This window comes from Ictidomys tridecemlineatus, chromosome 4, assembly GCF_052094955.1.
Source record: "Ictidomys tridecemlineatus isolate mIctTri1 chromosome 4, mIctTri1.hap1, whole genome shotgun sequence".
Taxonomy (NCBI): Eukaryota; Metazoa; Chordata; class Mammalia; order Rodentia; family Sciuridae; genus Ictidomys; species Ictidomys tridecemlineatus.
The window spans coordinates 184763151-184783180 of record NC_135480.1 but is presented as its reverse complement, the minus strand read 5'-3'; the positions used below and the strand labels follow the sequence as shown (position 1 = coordinate 184783180).

The 20030-nt window shown below is 39.0% G+C and overlaps 1 non-coding gene across 1 annotated transcript; it reads left to right on the top strand.

Annotated features, from left to right (window-relative positions):
- The first annotated feature begins 3841 nt into the window (after positions 1 to 3841).
- Positions 3842 to 3949, top strand: LOC120890123 (U6 spliceosomal RNA). Its single transcript, XR_005734372.1, has one exon. It is a non-coding gene; the product is annotated as a U6 spliceosomal RNA (small nuclear RNA).
- The last annotated feature ends 16081 nt before the right edge of the window (positions 3950 to 20030 follow it).

The following is a 20030-nucleotide window of genomic DNA, read 5'->3' as shown; positions in this document are numbered from 1 at the left end:
ATAAAGGGATGCCAGGGTGAGCTTTTGGAATTCTTTGGCCTACAGCTTAGTTTACACAAAGCTGTTGATTCTGCCTCCAAACAATGTCAGAAGACACGGCTACAGACAGTATTTTTGAAACCTGCTTTCAAGATACCCTCAAAATGTTTTTTGCTTATGATAGACTTATATTTAGCAAAATCAAGAAACATTTCAGTGGGATGATGCTGAATAGCCAAGTCAACCTCAAAATCTCCAAATTAGCTTCTTGCTGCTGTTATAATTGACCTCGTTTTAAAGACAGGAGAATTAAAACCCAGAGAGGGTTTAATTGGCACATATTTGGTTAAGTTTATCCTAGAATCTGTCTTGTCACTCAGAACATTGTTCTTCCCAAATGCTCTCTCTTAACAGCTGGATCTTTGATGTGGAAAGAAAACATTGATTGTGATGAAAAAAAAAAAGAAAGAAAGAAAGAAAAAAAGAAAAAAAACCCTCTCAGGCTCTATGGTTGTTCAATGAAGTTAATCATTCATTTGGGAGAGGAAACCTTGAGGATGCTATCAGAAGTAATGTAAACTTAAACGTTCCCATTTTGGTTGAACATTATAATCACTTGTAAATACATTAAATAGTATAAATTTTGGAGTCTCCCCCATCCCCACCAAAATCTACTGAGTCAGAATATTGGGAAGGTGGGTACCAGGTTTTTTTCTATATTTTTGGTCCAAGGACCAGCATTTGGGATTACTGATGTAGATTTTTTTTTAACTATATCATCAGCTGTTTTATAAAAACACTTAACCAAAATGCCTCTTGATTTCACTGATGTAAAATCAACACAACCGTTTATATAACAAAGGTAGCCTGACTGTTTAAGCAATGTTATTTATTCAATCAAAGTTCATTAATTCCTTGTAAGTTACTGGTTTCTGTGTGAGTCAGATAAAAACTCAACCATCAAGGAACCTAGAGGGAGAGGTAACACATGCATATCCCCATACTCATATTTCAATGACTCCTGTATGCATATTCAAATGAGATCATGATGTCACTACTGCAGGTTACCCAGCTGGTTGTTGGCAGTGCCAGGATTCTAGTCATCATAGTGCCCTTTCCACTATGCCAAGCATGCAGTGTGGGACTGAGTGAGAGGAAAGGTTAGTATGTCACCTTCTCTTGGTTAAAAATTATCTGAAAGAAAGGTAAATCCAGAACTGAACCTTAACCAAGGTATACCTTCTCAATGCAGGGTGACAAATAACAAGAAAGAGGAGATAAGCATGGAAGAGTGGCACTTGTTTTGGACAAATTTCATGTATAAAATATTCTCAACTGTAAAACTCATCACTTAGACAAGAAGATTTCCAAAGGTTCTTCTAGCTTGGCTATTCTGTAGGATCCTAGCAGGGCTTGAAACAGGTTTTACAACCTGTTTTTGTAACCTGTTAACCTTGAAATATAAATAAATAAACACACACACATCTTCTATATGTCTCTAAGTTTAATGACTGAAATACAGCCAGCCATGAATAATCATCGTCTACGAAATCTACATGGAGAGGCGAGGAAGCAGCTGTTAGATAAATGGAAACGATAGCGTTCTTCGATTGAGTCCCGATTCTTCACTTACTGTTTCAGGTGATGCTGAGAAAGTCACTTGATGCATTTGTGGAAACCTCCAGGACCTAATCAATTTCTTCCTTCCAAAAGAGGGGACTTAGCAGGAGACAGCATCACTTTCTGTGATATTGCAAACTGAAGAGAAGACAGAGCAATCTATGATGAAGGCCACCTGGACACTTAGGGCTTGTTGTTTATTGTTTCCCCCTAGACTGCCTGCCCCACGGGATCCAGAGTTGAGAGCATTCCCTGCATCAAGCAGCAAGATAAGTTCATGGGTATTTCCTCTGTCATGCTGTATATTTTTAAGTAAAAGAAAAATTTTAAATATGGAAGTTGAGGGTTGTTTGTAATTCATTTTGACTGATGCTGTTGCACCTAATGCAATATTTAGCTGCTTTCCTTGTTTAGAAGTCTGAGAACAGCAGTGATCCTCAAAAATAGTCTTCATCTATTGTATTGCAAGATGGATGGAGAAAAAATTTTCCACACAGCAATGATGATTACATTTGAATTTATATAGCACCTGTCTCTGGAAAACCTCAGAGAGACTTTGAGAATATTTTTTCATTCCTCATTTTAAGAAGCCTGTAAGGCCAGTTGAAGAGGTTCTTCTGTCATGTACTGAGTCAGACAGTGACGCCCACACCTGGTCTCCTGATTTCCTAAAGTTTATCTAGTTAGTTGTTTCATTGCCAAAACCAAGGTCACCCCTGACCCAGGCACTAACGAACAGCACTGATTTATCGGGTCCCTGCAATTTGAACACATTAGCAGCTTTCTAGTGAAAGCAAAGGCAAGAAAAGACCCTTGTCATCTGTTAAAATATCAGAGTCAATATTGAAGATAGAAAAGAGATTTACAAACATGGAAACAGGAAATCCAGAAGGAAAACCCAAAGTGTTAGATTGGAATTGGAAACACAGAAGTAAACTCATAGCATTGTTTATTTCAAATATGTAGAAATAAACATAGATGTATATTCTGTATCTATGTATATGCCTATGTGTCAGTGTATTATATACACTCCCATTTTCCTTCCCTTCACCTACTGAAAGGCACTGGAAAAAAAAATGTTATCTAGTAACACTGTAGACACTGAGATCCCATATCTCGCTTTCGAACTAGAATTTTCCATTAAAGGGAACCAAGGCCTCATGGAAAAAGGGTTGATTTCAAGGCTGGGGCAGGAGGAGTGGTAGATGAGCCCCAAATATTTTTGTCAACAGAAAGTGGAAAGGTGCTATAAGAATATAGGAACAATTCAAAAGGAAATAGGAGTCAGGTTGAAGGGACTCCTACTGGCTAAATCCGGGCAAGTTTAAGCATTAAAATAAATAATGATTGTAACAGATTAGCTCCTGCTGCATAAAATAGTAATCCTTGAGTCCATATTGAGAAAAGAAAGAGGTGAGGGAAGAAATCAGGGTGGCAGAAAGGGAGGGAGAGACAGAGAGAGACAGAGGGAGAGAAGTCTTAAGTCTTTCTTATAGTAAATGTCAATAAAAGATGTAGAGAGATGAGAAAGATAGAAAATCATCATTTGACAACCATCCTGGTGAAGGTTACTCCAGAAAGAAATTAATGGGTGATAAAGTAGGTGTGTAGAGTTTTGTTGAAGTATAGTATATTGGTTAGTTTGTGACTGTTATAAAATCAGTCACAGAGATAAAAAAAAATCTAGCAAAAAGCAATTTGACTAGATGCTCAAAGTTTGGCATCACTAGGGGTGGATAGATGAATTTAGATTCCTCACCATGAGATGCATTGGAAAGTGTGTGTGTGTGTGTGTGTGTGTGTGTGTGTGTGTGTGTGTGTGTGTGTGTGAGAGAGAGAGGGGGGGGGGAAGGGCACAAATATAACCAAAGTTTGGAATTGAGTAAAACCTGTGTAAAGAGGATAGAGGAACTGTTTTTGCAACATTTCTGAAAGCTTAATACATTAAAAATCAGAATTCATTTTATGAGATTAGATGAAAATATGCTCCAGTCCGAAGTACTTCCAATTCCCCCAGCACCTTCACCCCAAATATATGATTGAAAATGTTCTTTCGATATCAGTTATTTGGTTGTTTATTCAATACACATCTTAATGCATTTAGTGCAAGGTACAAGGCATAGCTCAGATGATAAGAAAGGCAGAAAAAATATATGAAGCTTAAAAGTGAGTAGTCAGGAGAAGCATCATAGAGCAGATGAGGTTTAAGACAAGCCTTTAAAGTTGGACAAGATGTGGTCAGGTGCTCACTTTGGCAGCAAATACACCAAAACTGGAATGATATTGGAGAAGATCACTAGGATCCTTGTGCAATGATGACATGCACATTTTTGAAACGTTCCATAAAAATATGTGGTCAAGGAGAAGCAGGAAGAAGGCATTCAAGGGTTCAAGGGACAAGAAGATAGAGTAAAAGATATGCAGGTGCAGAGCCAGGAAGAGTGTTTGCATCAGGACTATTTAAATTGCTAGTGACAGAATTTCGTTCAAACCATTTCAGAAAACAAAAAGGGACCTTAATGGTACCTGTAAAAGGAAAGTGCATGCTATGGTTTGGATAGGAGGTACCCCCCAAAACCCATGTGTGAGATAACACAAGAATGTTCAGAGTCGAAATGATTAGATTATGAGAGTGTCAACCTCGTCAGAGGATTAGTCCACTGATATGGGTTAATTGGGTGGTAATTGTTGACTGGTAGGGTGTGGCTGGAGGAAGTAGGTCACTGGGGGCATGTCTCTGGGGTTTGTATTTTGTCCCTGTTGTATGCAGATCTCTCTGCCGCCTTTTTGCCATGTCCTGGGCTGCTTTCTTATGCCGTTCTGTGTAAGTTCTGCTTCACCTCTGGCTCTGTGGTCAGCCAACCATGGACTGTACTTCTAAAACTGTGAGCCAAAATAGGCTTGTCCACCTCTTTGTCGTTCCTGTCAGGTCTTTTTGTCACAGTGTTGAAATACCTGGCTAGAAGAGTGCATAAGCAGTGGAGCTTCAGGTATGGCTAGGACCTGGTACCTGAAGACAGGCTGTTAAAAATGGAGTCCCTCTTTATGACATTTGCTGGTAAATGGATAGATCTGGAGACTCTCACTCTAAATGAAATAAGTCAATCCCTCCAACCAAAGGTTGAAGGTTCCCTCTGATATGTGATGTTAACCCAAAACAAGAGGGTCAGAGGGGAAGAAGAAAAGTTCAGTGGATTAGACAACAGGGAATGAAGGGAAGGGAGGTGACATAGGAAAAGGAAAGACAGAGGAGTGAATCTTGACATGACTTTCCTATGTACATACACGAATATAACACAGTGAATCCCACCATCAGGTACATCCACAAAAATGGGGTCTTAATTAGAATAAAACATATTCCATGCCTGTATAATCATATCAAATGGACTTTACTGACATGTACAACTAAAAAGAACAAATAAAAAAAAATGGAGTCCTTTTCTATCTCTGTGTCTTGGCTGTGTTTCTCTCCCTCTGCATCAGCTTCATTCTCAAAATAACTTTGCCCAGTGCTAAGTTACAGTTGATAGATTTAAGAATTTGGTGTGTGTGTGTGTGTGTGTGTGTGTGTGTGTGTGTGTGTGTGTGTTGAGGGGAGAAACAGTTTCTTATTCCTAATAGTTCCAAAAAAAAAGTCCAGAACTACACCCTGTTGGTTAGCTTTGGTCGTACGCTGACTTAGGCACTGACTATTATAAATAGAGTGGAATATTCAGATTGCCAGATCTTGCCAAGGATTCTTTTCTGGGGCTGGGAGGTGAGGTGGGACTGGAAGTAGCATTAACTCCCCTAGAACCATAAAAACTGAGGGTTGAGGCAATTTCTCAAAGAAAAACTTGGGTGTTATCAGAAGAAGAGAAAATGGCCATGGGCCAACCTAACCCTGCCAATAGGTGTTTGGGGGACACCACCAGTCCCAGTTGACTCTAGCATGGGCAATGTTAAGAAGTATTGGAATTACAGTGGGAAGCCAGCTTGTGGTCATTGTCTCAAAGGCCTTAAATGCTAGACTGAGATCATGCTTCTTTTTTTTTTTAATGGTTACAGCAGGGATTGACACAGTCTTTCTATAAAAGGACAGATAGTAAATATTTTAGGCTGAGCAGGCCAGATGGTCTCTGCCACAACTCTTTGACTCTGCTGTTGTAGTGGGAATGCAGCCACAGACGATACACGAACAAATGAGCATGGCTGTGTGCCAATAAAACTTTATTTACCAAAATAGGTGGCAATTTGGTTTTGACCTGCGGAATCTAGTTTGCTGACCCTTGGTTAGAGGAAGCCATTGAAGACTTTGAGCCTACAAATTATATCATCAGACTTTTTGCTTGAGCTAAAGGTGAATTGAGGTACTGAATGGAGAAGGATTAGTGGGAATGTTCTGAGTGGGAGGAAAAACTGGGAGACTGTTGCAATGGTCCACATGTTTAGAAGCTCAAGAAACCAATATGGCTTTGTGCAAGCCAAATATACCTGGGAGTCTGGCCTCACACACTTCAGCTGGCACAGAATTGGGTCTGTCTGTTCTTAGCTGACCTAGATTCTCACCATCTTGCCAGTTCAGCCACCTCTGAAATCCTATGCTGGAGTTTGTAAATCATCTTGGGAGTCTGATTATTCCTTTTCCTTGCTCTAGTGTTTTTGATTTTGAGAACTAAGTCTGTACTATTTGTATGAGAGAGAAAAATCAATAGAAAGAAAAAGTTTAATAAAAAAAATACATTCTCCATTGACTTTAATTAACTTGGCCTTAGGTTTACAACTTTGGCAAGAATGGAAAATGAAAAAAAAAAAAAAAAAGAAGAAGAAGAAGTTCTCACATTTCACCTTATATACACCGAGCTTTTTAAGAATAAAATCTCAAATTAAAACCCAAATGGATCAGCAATTTATTTGCCTGCAACAAGTTGAGGGGAAAAAAATAAACAAGATGTGTTTTCTTCTTATTCTTCTTATTGCATTCTTGTAGGATGTGACAGTTCTAGTGCCTGTGGGAAATGAGTGAGCACCGGAATCGGGCCAATGGTGTATCTGTGTCACAACCTCCTTGCCTATTCTCTGGAATCAGATGGTCATAGCTTTGGTGTCTTCTGGTGTCTGATGACTTAAGACCTATAGTCTTTGAAACCTGTCTGCACTTGCTTGTTTTGTCAGCCCCAGTGCTTTCTGCTTTAGGGTGTTTTGCTCTTCAGAGAAAAAAATCATCAGGAGCTATGATGTGGGCACCTGCCTCCTGCCAGGTACCTGCAGAAGAGCCCATGATTGCATGGACAATTCACATAAATACACACACCCAAGACTTCTCTGTCATATGACATGATGAATAGCTATTTAGACATGCATGTGCCTTAAATACATATAAACATGTATATTAGTGTAGTATAAAGGACACAGGTACACACAAGAGATGCTACACACATCCATAAAGTCTCATATGCATTCAATTGCACAATAGATATATGAATGAACACCTAATACCATAATACAACATATAGAGACACAATCAAGCTGCCACACAAATATAACATATTATTTACCCACATGTCTACAATGGATATTTAGACACTAGAAAACACATGTAGGACTATAGATACATTTAAAATTAAAAGTAAAAACACATCCAAGTATGTGTCTAATGCGCACATGCACAGCATCTACATACAATATCTCTGTGCATCACAGGATCTGGGCCTCTTCATCTCTAGCTGCATTCTCTGTTACTCTAATACTCTTATCTTCCATAATTATACTCCAAGCTATTCCCTGCTGTTCCACAAATGTCAGGTGCATTCCCACCTCAGTGTCTTTGCACTGCTTGTTCCCTGTAACTAGAACACCATTCCCAGTAGATCCCAAATATACTATTTCCTCATTTCCTTTAAGTTTCTATTCAAATACCAGCTTCTCAATGAGATCTATATAATGACTCTTGTCACTCAATCAAACCTGTACAACCCCCACCCCCCCGCCCCGCTGCCATCCATGTCCCTGATCTGTCTTACTCCAAGATAGCACTTTCCACCTTTAGGAGATCATTTGATTAACTTATTTATTGTGCTTGATTTTTACTTTTGCTCCCACTGAGATGCAATTGTTAAAGTTGGGCAGGGCTATTGGATTTACTCATTAATGTATTGAAAGCTATTAGAACAGAGTTGAGCTCATGGTGGATACTTAGTATATATTTTTGAATGGATGAATGAGTGAATTAATCAGTGAATACATCCATATAAATATATACATATAAGTGTATTTATTTATTTATTTGTTGGATCATATCTATATACCCAAAGTGAAAATATTCTTACCTATCAACAAATATCCAGGTGTCATCTGAACATTTGTATACAATATTCAAATAGAAATATTGGCAATGGTGTGTGTGTGTGTGTGTGTGTGTGTGTGTGTGTGTTGGAAGTATTTGCACTTGCTGAATATGTTCAGGAACTCACTAGTATGTGGAAAGAGAAGCTGGGTTTCAGTGGCTTCCTGGGCACCCCAACTAGAGGAAACTATCATTATATTTGTTTACCCTGAACGTACCTAGTTTTAAAAAAAGAGGCTACATTGGACATTGGGAGGTAGATTTTGAACTAAGACTTAGGGGGATTCCCAGGACCTAAAGTTCAGGAACTCTGTCTGCTATTAACTGTTATAACAAACCTGCACAGCATTTCGACTTTTGAAAACCTTGCTATAAAGTAAGGTGAGGGGACAAGGCAGAGTCGTTTTTACTCCTTTAGACCTGGGCTCAAACATGTCTTTCAAGATTTCCTTCAGGCTCATCCTGGGAATATGAACTAGCCTTCGATGGGAACTTTGAAGACAGAATCCATGGAGATTGGAGAAATTATAAAAAGTCATAGACCTCTTTTTTCTGTTCTTGAAAGCTATCTATTGAATGTCTGAGTTCTCCTAAATTCAGAACCTAATCCCCAGTGTGGTGGTATTTGGAAACAAGGCCTCTGGGAAGTGGTTTGGTTGAATGGGCTCTGCCCCCACAAATAGGATTAATATTGTTATAAAAGGGGTCCTACAGGGATCCCTCATCCCTTCTGCCATGTGAGTAGATGCCCATTTATGAGCCAGGAAGCAGGCCTTATCTGACACTGAGTCTGTCGGGCCTTGATCATGGACTTCCCAGCCTTCATAACTCTGATAAATATATTTCTGTTATTTGTAAACTACTCAGTTGATAGTATGTTACAGAAGCTCAAATGGGCTAAGACATCCCCATTAGTGTGTGTGTGTTATAAGGTAGGGGAATGTTTTGGAGATATTTTTATTTTTCACTAGTAGAACAAGGAAACCAAGTCCAGATCTGAGCTTCCACAGCAGCTGGATACAGCATGCTGAGATTCAGAAACCCCCAGAGACTCCTCAAGACTCCTTAGGGACCATCAGAAATGAAATTGTCCTATTGGGGTTTCTGATTGCCTGTAACTCCTCTGTAGTGATAAGGAAAATTTCCAAGTCCTAATCTCTCTCTCATCCCTTGCTCTCTAACCTACAAAAGTCTTTAAAACATTAATGAGAGATAACTATGGTGTCCATAACATTTTTTTCCCTCCAAATTGAGATACTTCTGAGAGTACAGGGGGTGCAGTTACTGGTTATGTCTCCTCTTTTTGTTGTTCCTTCTCCTTATGTTGCTTTTCTTCTTCATTTATCCTCATTATTATTGAGTACCTGCTTTGTGCCACATAATATGTGGGTTCTTCCTGAGAATTACAGTGATCTGTAAAAATGACACTGTATTCTGGGTTCATGTCTGTAATTCCAGTGACTCTGGAGACTGAGGCAGGAGCACTGCTAGTTCAAGGCCAGCCTTAGCAACCTAGCAAGACCCTGAGCAACTTAGTGAGACCCTGTCTCAAAAATAAAAAATAAAAATGATGAGGATGTGGCTCAGTGATAAAGCACCCCTGGGTTCAATCCTCTGCAAAACAACAATAACAACAAACAACAACAACAATAAAACACCACTATGTGTCTTCATGGAGCATGTGTTTTGTGAAACAGGAAGATGCTGACACATTCTTTCAACACATGGTTCTTAAGTGCATAATACATGTCTGTCGCTCTTTTAGACACTGTGGATTCTACAATGACCAAAATAAATAAAACCCCTGCACTCCTGGAACTTAGAAATGGACATGAACCACTGAACACTGGCAAACAATGATGAATTCTCTGAAGGATAGGTGTATAATTCTAGGAAAATTGCGCAGAATTAATGAGCCACTTATCAAGCAGAAACAAACTTTATTTTTAGAACACATGTGCACCAAAAGAGCTCTTCAGGAATTCCCTCAGAGCCCAACTGCCACCACCATCTTCCCATAAGCCTCTCCATCCCCACTCCTCCTGCTCTTGAGGCTGATTGGCTGGGTCGTGTGGGTGGAGCCAAAAGAATCCCCCAATGAGCAGTTACGTCTTCTGAAAGGGCGGGGGAAACAGCCCAATGAGCATCACCGCAGAAGAGCCAATCAGCTGGCAGCTAGAAGTTTTCTGGGGCCCCTTTGGCTGTGGCTCTCAACAGAAAATCAACTAACACCCAGTCCAAGTCTGGAGGTAGGGATGACTCTACTGAGGAAACAGTGTTGGGGTGCAGATGAGTGTAAGCTTCAACTAGAGGGAGAGGAGTAGCAGGAGAGAGAACCTTTCAAGCTGAGGGAAGAGCATGTGCAAAGGCCTTGAGGCAGAGGGGCACATAGCATCTTCTGGGAACCAGAAGACAACAGTGCAATTGAAGAACACGGACAGAGGTACAGAGTGCAGGTGGGTGGGTGAAACGGGGTGAGTCTGGAGGAGGAACGGAATAGATTTCACAGATGTACTGAGGCTGGGAGAAGACCCTACTTTCCACTCACTGCCTAGGCAAGTGGTAAGTGCTGAGATAGGTCCCAGGGTACCGCAGCATGAAGGAGGCCACCAAAGCAGCTGCACAGAGTGCTCAGGAGGATGAGCTTGCATCACTAGTCTCACATAGAATCTACTGGTCTGATAAGGCACAGAGCGGTCAGATGTTTTCCTGTGTGGTCACACACAGGGAAAGAAGTGGCAGTGACAGCTGGTGGGACAGAGGAGGTCTGTGGTCATGATAAAGAGATGTGGGTTCAGATGAACTGGTGTGGACCAGGCCAGCAGTACTGTTTATATTCATGCATTTACTCAGTCATATTTACTATGCCCTTGGGGTGAGCCAGAAACCTTGATAGGCATTGAAGAATCAAACATTACCACAATAGATGGTATTTACACCAAAAACAAAATTCACTTTACTTGACAAAATGTTTCTATGCACCCTATTTTAAGAGTGATAATGAAAACTATAGTTCTGACAAGAAATGAGGAATTTAGACATGGGGTCCCGTGAGGAGAGTTGATGATGTTCTAATCCCCACAGAAGAACACGCAGGAATGTTCTGCTTTATTTTAGGAGATGGAACTTGGAGCGTAGGAGAGAGTTGTAGGGAGATCTGTTTTGGTATTAGAAAAATAAGAAGATAGACTGTTCTGTGGGTAGAAGAACCCTGGGGATCTTACTCACAGTCAGGTCCTTATTCACAGAGTAGTGCTTAAAGTTTGATCTGGTAACCACACATCACAAACAGGAACGATCTGGGAACTGCCTATAAGGGAAGGAAGACGGACTGGAAAATGCCAGTCTCCTAGGGGACACAGACAGGTGGTCAGTGGGAATCAAATCTTGACTTGACACTTGTCTGCTGTAAAATTCTTTAGTTTAAGTCCTCTGATTTTATTAGCTAATGTTTAAGCAAATAGATTCTGCTTCTTAGTGAAAATCTGTTGATAAAGTTTATATTGGAGATTTTTGTTATTCTTGGGACTTAATCCAAGGCCAGACCTTGTGAAGGAAATACATTCCGGCGAAGTTAGTTTGGGAAGACAAAGTCCTCCATCCTTAGCAATAGAGATCTGGCAAGGATAAGAACTAACCATTGTTAAGAGGATTTACTATTTATGTGCTAATTTTAGATTCTTTGATGACAGTAGCTATTTTTACAATTATCTCCGTTTTTGAACATCATGAGAAACATGATGTTCAAAGAGGAAAAAAATAGTTTTCCGATATCCCACAAAAGGATTTGATGTTTGTCAGCACAGACCGGATTATGTGACAATGACAACCCCCAAATCATAGGGACAGCAAATAATAAAAGTTTAATTTACTCTTGTGCTACTTAAGCATGACATTGAGAGTCCCTGGGGACACCTGCGTTGCAGTGTCATGGTCCCCATTCTGGGTCCCAGGCTGACTTGCAGTTAGAATTGAAATATTAGCTATCAGCATGGCAAAACAAGAAGAGAATGCATCTATCTTACCTCTGCTGTTCAGTGGGGACTCAACAGACTTGAGCTCATATTTTATTGGCCATATTTAGGCCACTGCTGACTTTAAGTGGGTGAAAAATTTGATCCTACCATGTGCCCTAAAGAAAAAACTGAGCTATCTTTATAGCCTTAGTGACTATCAACATGCCAGAGATAGGATTTCAGTGCCTCAAAAAAATCCATGTCCTTTCTACTGAGCTCTTTGTCTCTTCATGTTAAGTGTGAAATCAGGACTAAGATTGCCATAATCAATCCAACTAGCTGGAAAAATCCTTCATTGCTTTCTTGATACTCCTTTTGGTCTCTTGATTTTTTTTAAGGAAGATTTTCCCAAAGTATAATCTTTTGAACTTCACATAAGTTAGTTTCTCCTTTCATATTGCAATGTGGTTTGGCAGGGAGAAACTAAGACTGAGCTCTTGTGAGAAGGTTTAACTATTATAAACCTTGCTATGTTTTCCTAAGTGAATTGTTCAAAGATTTACCTGGAACATAAATCCAAAGGAATGATAGCTATTCTCTCCACAGAGGAAACACATTCCATCTATTACTAAAACGTACCACCACCAGCTCCACCACCAACCTGCTCACAAAATCTGGAAATATTGTCCTTGACTGTTCTCAAATGCCATCTTTGTAGACTCTACCTTTAAGAATCTCTGGCTTGGGTTGCTTTGCTTTGAGATATTTTTCAAATAACGTGAACTATTGCAGACAAGAGAATCCTAGATTTCCTCTTTTCGCCAATCAAATTATCCCAACAGTCTTAGCAACATCAGCAGCGAGAGAAGTAGTGGCAGCTAAAAGAGAGAAACCAGATGTTTGTTGTGAACTCACACAATAAAAATAGTAAATAAGTAGAAAGGCAACAATAATTCCCAGCCAAACTGAAAAATGAAATTGGCAGTGATTTTTAACTGAAACTTCTCTTCCCCTGAACCCAGAACATATAACTAGAGAACCCAGAACATAACCAGATGATTTCTGATCAATATCCTTTTTATTCTTTTGTGTTTTGGATATTGTAAATGTCCAGATGGGGCAGGTACTTAGAATGGTCAAGTCAATAGATGGTATGTGTCCTTGTTATACTTTGGTCTATGGAATCCTATGACTCAAAACCTGTTGGATTGGAGGAATAGGAAACAAACTATTCAGAGTCAGTGCTGGATGGGCTATATACATTAACTTATTTAATTCTGTTATCTCTACAGTAAAAAGGGGACATAAGCATCAAAGAGATTAAAGGGATTAATTAGGGCTATACAATAAGCAGAACAAAAATTCAAACTCAGATTTCACTTCAAAATGTTAAGTTGATTTTTTTTCCCTTCATACATTGCTGCCTTGTGCTGAATATAGGGCTTCCCCCTGAGAGGGATGTCCAAATATTTAATCAAAATATAATTTCCTGATGAAATACCAACAAGGGATAATTTTACCATACAAGGTGGTTCAATTCATTGAATGTAGCTGGAGTGTTAAGTAGTAGATTGTGACATTCTGGATTCAGGTGACCATTTGCTATAAAGAAAGAACTCTTGTAATCTCCACGTGGGTTCCACGTATAGATGTACACAACACACAACCTGCATAACCGAATGTGGCACTTTTGTCTGGAATAATGGATAAGAAATATAGGCAGAATTTAGCTTTTCATGAATGGGTGAAGCCCAGAACTAGTCAGGTGCCAGGGCTTATCCAGGCCTCTTGGGTTAAGAATTGGAATCCATGCCCAACAAGAAATGAAGAAGTAATTAGAAGAGACAGTCAAAATTCCCTCACACACTCTAAGTAAACATATATAATATAGGAACCAACATTTTTAATTAGACAAACCATTGCTAAAGATGGGCATGTTTAATTACTTAGAATTGCAAATCTGCAAATGAGACAATGGTCAAAAAAGGCTACTTGCCAAGCTTCTTGCACATGGTGATATCTGAGATTAATCTTGAAGGGCATATGCAAGTGAGCCAAGAAAGTTTGGGAAACACCCTCTTCAACAAAAGTGAGAAGTATGTACAGAAAGAAGGGAGAGTACACAGAGTATGTACACAGAGAAGGGAGTACCACCCCTTCTCAAGAATAGATAATTCAGCTTGACAAAAGAAGTTGGACTGAATTGGCACTAGAAAGCATAGAGGAGACAGATCATGGAGGATCTTTCATTCTATGCAAAAGAACTCAAATTTTATCCAAGGACAGCCGGAGTTCAAATCAGTGTTTTAAATAAAGGACCAGTATCACCAGATTTGTGGCTTATGTAGACACACTTGTCTGTAGAAGACTGTTGGGGATAGAGGGAACACAGAGAGGAACAGGGAGACTAATTAGGAAATCTAGTCCTCAAATGGAGAAGGGTAATGGGTTATGGGTCAGAAGGGAAAGAGAAGGACAAAAAAGGTATCTAAGTAATAGTCCCACAGGACTTAGTGATTCACAGGATGTGGGTTGGGGAGGGAGTAGAAGAGTCAGAAGATGAATCCCACATTCTCTGCTTGAGGGAGTGGGAGGGAGGTGGTACACTCAGGCAAATAAGGAATAAGTGAGAAGGAGCAGGTTGGGGGATGGAGAAAGGGAATGCGATGAGTTTAGTTTGGGATGTGCTAAGCTTCACTGAGGACCTACGGTGGGAATGTACCATAGGAAGTCATGCTTATGAATCTGTTGACCATGGGAGAACTGTGGGGATTTGCATCTCCAAGACAGAGTTGGGACTCATCCAAGCATAATCCACGGTTGAAGCCACAGTAGTGATGAGATCATCCAGGAAGAGCATGCAAACTGAGAAGATGGCCAAGGACATGACCCTAGGGAATACCACCGTGTGAGGCAGACAAAGAGAATTCTGGCGAAGGAGGTATGAAAGGGATGGTCAGAGACACAGGAAAAAGGCCAGGGAAGCAAAGCATCATGAAATGCCAAGGAACAGAGGTGGGGACAGTGGAGGAGAGAGAGAGAGGGGTGGGGGGAGAGAGAGAGAAAGCCAACCAAGTAAGGAGCATGCAACACAATTAAATGTTACAGAGAAAGTAATGTAAGGACTAAACAGTTTTTTTTTTTTTGTTTTGTTTTGTTTTGTTTTGTTTTGGTATCAGGGATTGTGCTTTGAACTCAGGGGCATTTAACCACTGAGCCACATCCCCAGCCCTTTTATTATTTTACTTAGAGATAAGGTCTTGCTAAGTTGCTTAAGGCTTCACTAAATTGCTGAGGCTGGCTTTGAACTTTCGATCCTCCTGCCTCAGCCTTCTGAGCCACTGGGATTACAGGCATGCGCCACCTCACCTCACCCGGCAGGACAAAACAATTCTAAGTGAAGGTTTTGGGGAGTGGAAGTCAGACTGTAGGCAGTTAATTCAAGGGGCAATGGTAGACAGTAAGTGTAGACCATTCTGGTATTTCTAACCTGAGTATAAGGAATATTTATTACATTTAAAAGAACCACGTAAGTTCCCATGTTCCCATGTGATAGTAATCATCTATTTTTCAGCTAGTAGTTGCCCCTTGTAATGTCTCTGTCTTCTACCCTGTGTTTTCTTCCAGAATCCCAGAAAGTCCCAACCCAGAGGCTACAACTCAGGATCTCTGTCCATTGAGGAAGAGTCTGTGCAAAGAGAAAACAAAAGTGAAGGTCATATTTAAATGGTTGTGTGTCTTCTCCCTGAAATGGAAGAGAATGGGGGCATACTCATGCAATAGTAGCAATGAATAATTTTGTTATCCGTAAAGCCCGAGATTAGCTTACCCCTCATTCTTGCAGTTCTTTCAGACGTGAGGAGGAGATTCTGATGCTGGTGTTCTGCTTCCTGTCCACTAACTTCAAGTGGGGAAATAGGTTTGTAAAATTGTCCTTTAGTGTTAATAACTATGTAAAATTAAATGGAGTCCTACTTCTATTGATAAAATGTTGTGCATTTAAGAAATAACACTATTTTTGCTGATTTTAAATGAGCTAAGTGTATAAATTTGTTTTTAAAGAATCTTTAGTCATAAATCCTTAACTTATCCAAAAATATGAATTCAGTGTGTGTACACACACACACACACACACACATATGTAGAGATATAAAGCAAATGTGACAAGATATGAATTTAGATGGTGAGTATGTGAGTGCTTATTGTATCATTTTAAAACTTTTTTGTATGCTCAGAAATTTAACATGTTTGAATATTTAATAAATAAGGCAAAAAAAATGGGAAAAATCAGTTAGTAAGATGATGTCAATCAAATTGATTAACTACACATTTTGGAAAAAGAATCATTGTCATTTTTATCTGATCTTGGTTATTCTTGGAAAATCCATGGAAATAGATAAGGAACAAGAACACATTCCTCACTGTGGCATCCCTGTATATCAGTTTGTGAAGAATGCAGTTGAGAGGCAGATTCCTTCCTTGGGCAAAGTGACTAAACAATTGAGCTTCAGTTTCTTCATCTTTAAACGGACAGAATGACTCTTACCTTCTAGGATTACTTAGAAAATTACCTCTGCCTGGAACATGGGAGGCATTCTACGAGGTCAGCTCTCTGAGATGCTTAGGTTGAGATCTGTTACTTGTTGTAAAGGGAAAAGGAAAATCTCAGCTTTATAATACAGTGATGAAATTTGGCGTTACCAATCACACAGCAGCCCCACATCACGTGCTTTATGAAAGAATACGAAATACTCAGCATCACCATTATTCTTGCAAAAAAAAAAACACCTCATATTTAACTTGAATCTTATGAAGTTTCTAGCCTTAACTTTTAGATTAAAGGAAACACAGGTAATTGAGGAAAGAGCTAAATCACATCACTAAGAAACCATGGGACAAATACACCACGTGGGTATATTAGAAGGCAACTGACCTCTCTTCCAAAAGTCAGTGCAATGAAAAGAAAAATCAGTTGAGGGAGACTGCTGTGGAGGAAGAGTCAAAGAGATGTAACAATTAAGCAGAAGGTGTGACCCTCTCATGAATTCTCACCTGAAAAAAAAATTTAAAAAATATAATGTGAGGTCAGTTAGGAAAAATTTGAATATGGGTCAGTTATTAGATGATATAGGGAGTTGCTATCAATTTTCTGGATAAGATAATGGGACTGAGATTATGTACAATAAAGCTTTAATTTTAGAAGTTAAAGGTTGAAACACTTAGCAGTGAAATATCATAATGTCTCTAATTTGAGCAAAAATATGAATATAGTATATATACATATATATATGTAGAGATATAAAGCAAATGTGACAAGATATGACTTTAGATGGTGAGTATGTGTTTATCATATCATTTTAAAACTTTTCTGTACACTCTAAAATTTAACATGCTTGAATATTTAATGAATAAGGCAAAAAATGGAAAGAAATCAGTAAGATGATGACAACCAAATTGATTTAATCAAAAGTAGCAAATTTAGCAACAAGATCTTAATGCAATATCCATAGCATTTGGTAAATGTTTATGACTAGGGAATGCTACAAGGAGAAGGTATATATAACAAAAAAGTTTATCATACACTATAAGAAAATTCATAAATGATTCAACCAAACTGTGTTTAGCAAGCCAAGGATTTATCTAGCAACAACTTGAATTTCCCAAATTTGCACAATTTGCTGATACTGAAAACCATCCAGATGATAACTCCATTGCTCTTCTTTTAGAAAGAAGTGTATGTCTGCCTCCCTTTTATTATTTCTCTTTTTTGATTCTGACCATTGTGGCAAGAGTGAGTAGAAAACTTCTTATCCATCTATCTATTTATCTATGATTCATTCACTCTAGCCACTGAGCTCTGGGGCCCCACCTGAGCTGAGGAATAGCCTAGCATGTAAAATGGAACAATGAAGGATTTTGAACAATGAAGGAACATCATAGGGTGTAAAATAGACACATTTCGAATTTTTGATTTTATCCCAAGAACAATGGGAATTTTAAGGAAGAAAAGCAACGGGCTTAGATTTCTGTTTTGGAAAAAATTCACGTTGGTGCCTGTGTGGTGAGATGCAGAAAGGAATTCTATGCCTGGGGCTACTACTGGGATCCACAGAGATGACTTGGGCCGGAAGGGTAGTGCAGTCTGGTGTTGATGTTGTTGGTAGCGTAGATGAGAGGGATGTGGGAGGTGAGGGAAAGTTGAGAATGAAGTATGGCACCTGGCTCCAGGCTTCAGCAGCTGAATTAGATGGCAGTGTCACCAGTGCAAATGGAAAAGCCCAGGGGAGGAATAACTTGGTTGCAGGACAGGATATGCCAACCAGAGTACTGTTCTGCTCATATTATTTGGGAGGCAAATTAGACACCCAGATGAATAAATCAAAAAGGGAGAGGGCTGTATGAGCTACAGTATAGTATCCACCCTGTTAATAACATAAATTTGAATCAATTTGTCAATATCACTAAGAAAGTAGAAAATGCATATGCTTTAGGACCAAGAAATTCTGCCTTTATGGATTTTTTTTACAGAAATTCCTGCACAAGTACACCAAGAGTCCTAACAAAGACATGCATTGCAATATTGTTTCAGATAGAGAAGAATTGGAAACAATTTAAATTTCTATGGATATATAAATTGTATTTTATTCCTGTGATAGAATTAAAATTCAGCTGTTAAAATGCACTAAATCCATATGGATTATATCTCATATATGAGTATATCTCATAAACATTATATAGAATGGAAGAAAAGTTACAGAATGATATAGACAGTGTGACAGCATTTATATACACATAGATGTAATAAAATTATAAACATATGAATGGGATATATACCAAATTCATGAATGAGGAGAAATGACCTTGGGAAGGATTAACAAAAAGGACTTCAACTTTACCTTCAGTGCTCTAGTTCTTCTAATTAAATAAACAGAAGCAAAACAAACAGTAACAGCCTGACCTGGCCAGGGGCTTTAACTGATCAAATGAACATTGCTTGATGCTATATGCTTACATCTGGTATAAAGGAGTTCATATTACAGAGTTCAGGTAAAGCCTCAAGACCTGGTGATTGATTGGAACTTCTGACCTTGCCAAGATGTGCATTAAACATGATCACACGTGTTCATGTTAAACAGATTGTTATGTCTTTTTGCAAGAATTCACCAAAAAGCTCATATTGGACTCACTAACTAGAAACATAAGTAGTTCCTGGATTTCAGTAATAATATTGAAGGAGGAGGACGTTTTGATTTAGATATGATGGGTCCCCCAAAATTTCATGTATGAGACAATGCAAGAAGGTTTAGAGGTGATATGATTAGAGAATTTTAACCCAATTGGTTTGTTAATCCCTCATAGGGACTGAGTGGTAACTGTAGGCAGGTGGGGTGTGGCTGGAGTAGGTGGATCACTGGGGGTATGCCTTTGGAGTATATATTTCTTCCATGGTGAGACAAGTCAGAGTCTTAGTGTCTCTGTCTCGGTCTCTGTCTCTCTCTCTCTTTCCCTGGGGCCCAGAGCAGTAGGGTCAGTTGTCTGTGGACTGAGACCTCTGAAACTGTGAGCCCCAGATAAACTTTTCCTTCTCTAAAATTGTTCTTGTCAGGTTTTTTGGTCATAGCCATGAAAAAGCTGACTAAAATAGAGGAGGAAGACTGCTAACATGGGAAAGAAAGGTGGAGATATGGCCTGTCTTGATATTTCTACTGTATTATGATGTAAAATGGGCAATCTTTAAACTATTCCAGAACAAATAGAGCCCCAATCAATATTTCACAGTTCAAGTAGCTGAATTTTGTACTTTCACTGTCTTATTTTTGTTTTTTATAGTTGCCTTTAATTTCACTTGAGAATATCAGATTAGTGTGGGTATAATATATTAGGATATATATATATTAGGATGGGTAATAATATGATTTTGATGGGATGAGAATGGGGAAGATGGATGGATTCTACCTGGTTTTCCTCTTTCTCCATAAGGACATTCATTACTCTCAGAAAAGTATGATGAGTGTGTATCTAATAATAACCTTTATGCATATCAGGGTACTTTCTTTTGTTTTTTCTTTACCATTTCCTTCCTTTTACTCTTTTTGGGTTTAATTTGCCTTTCCTTTGATTTTCTTCAGATGAAAGTTTAGGGCTTTGGT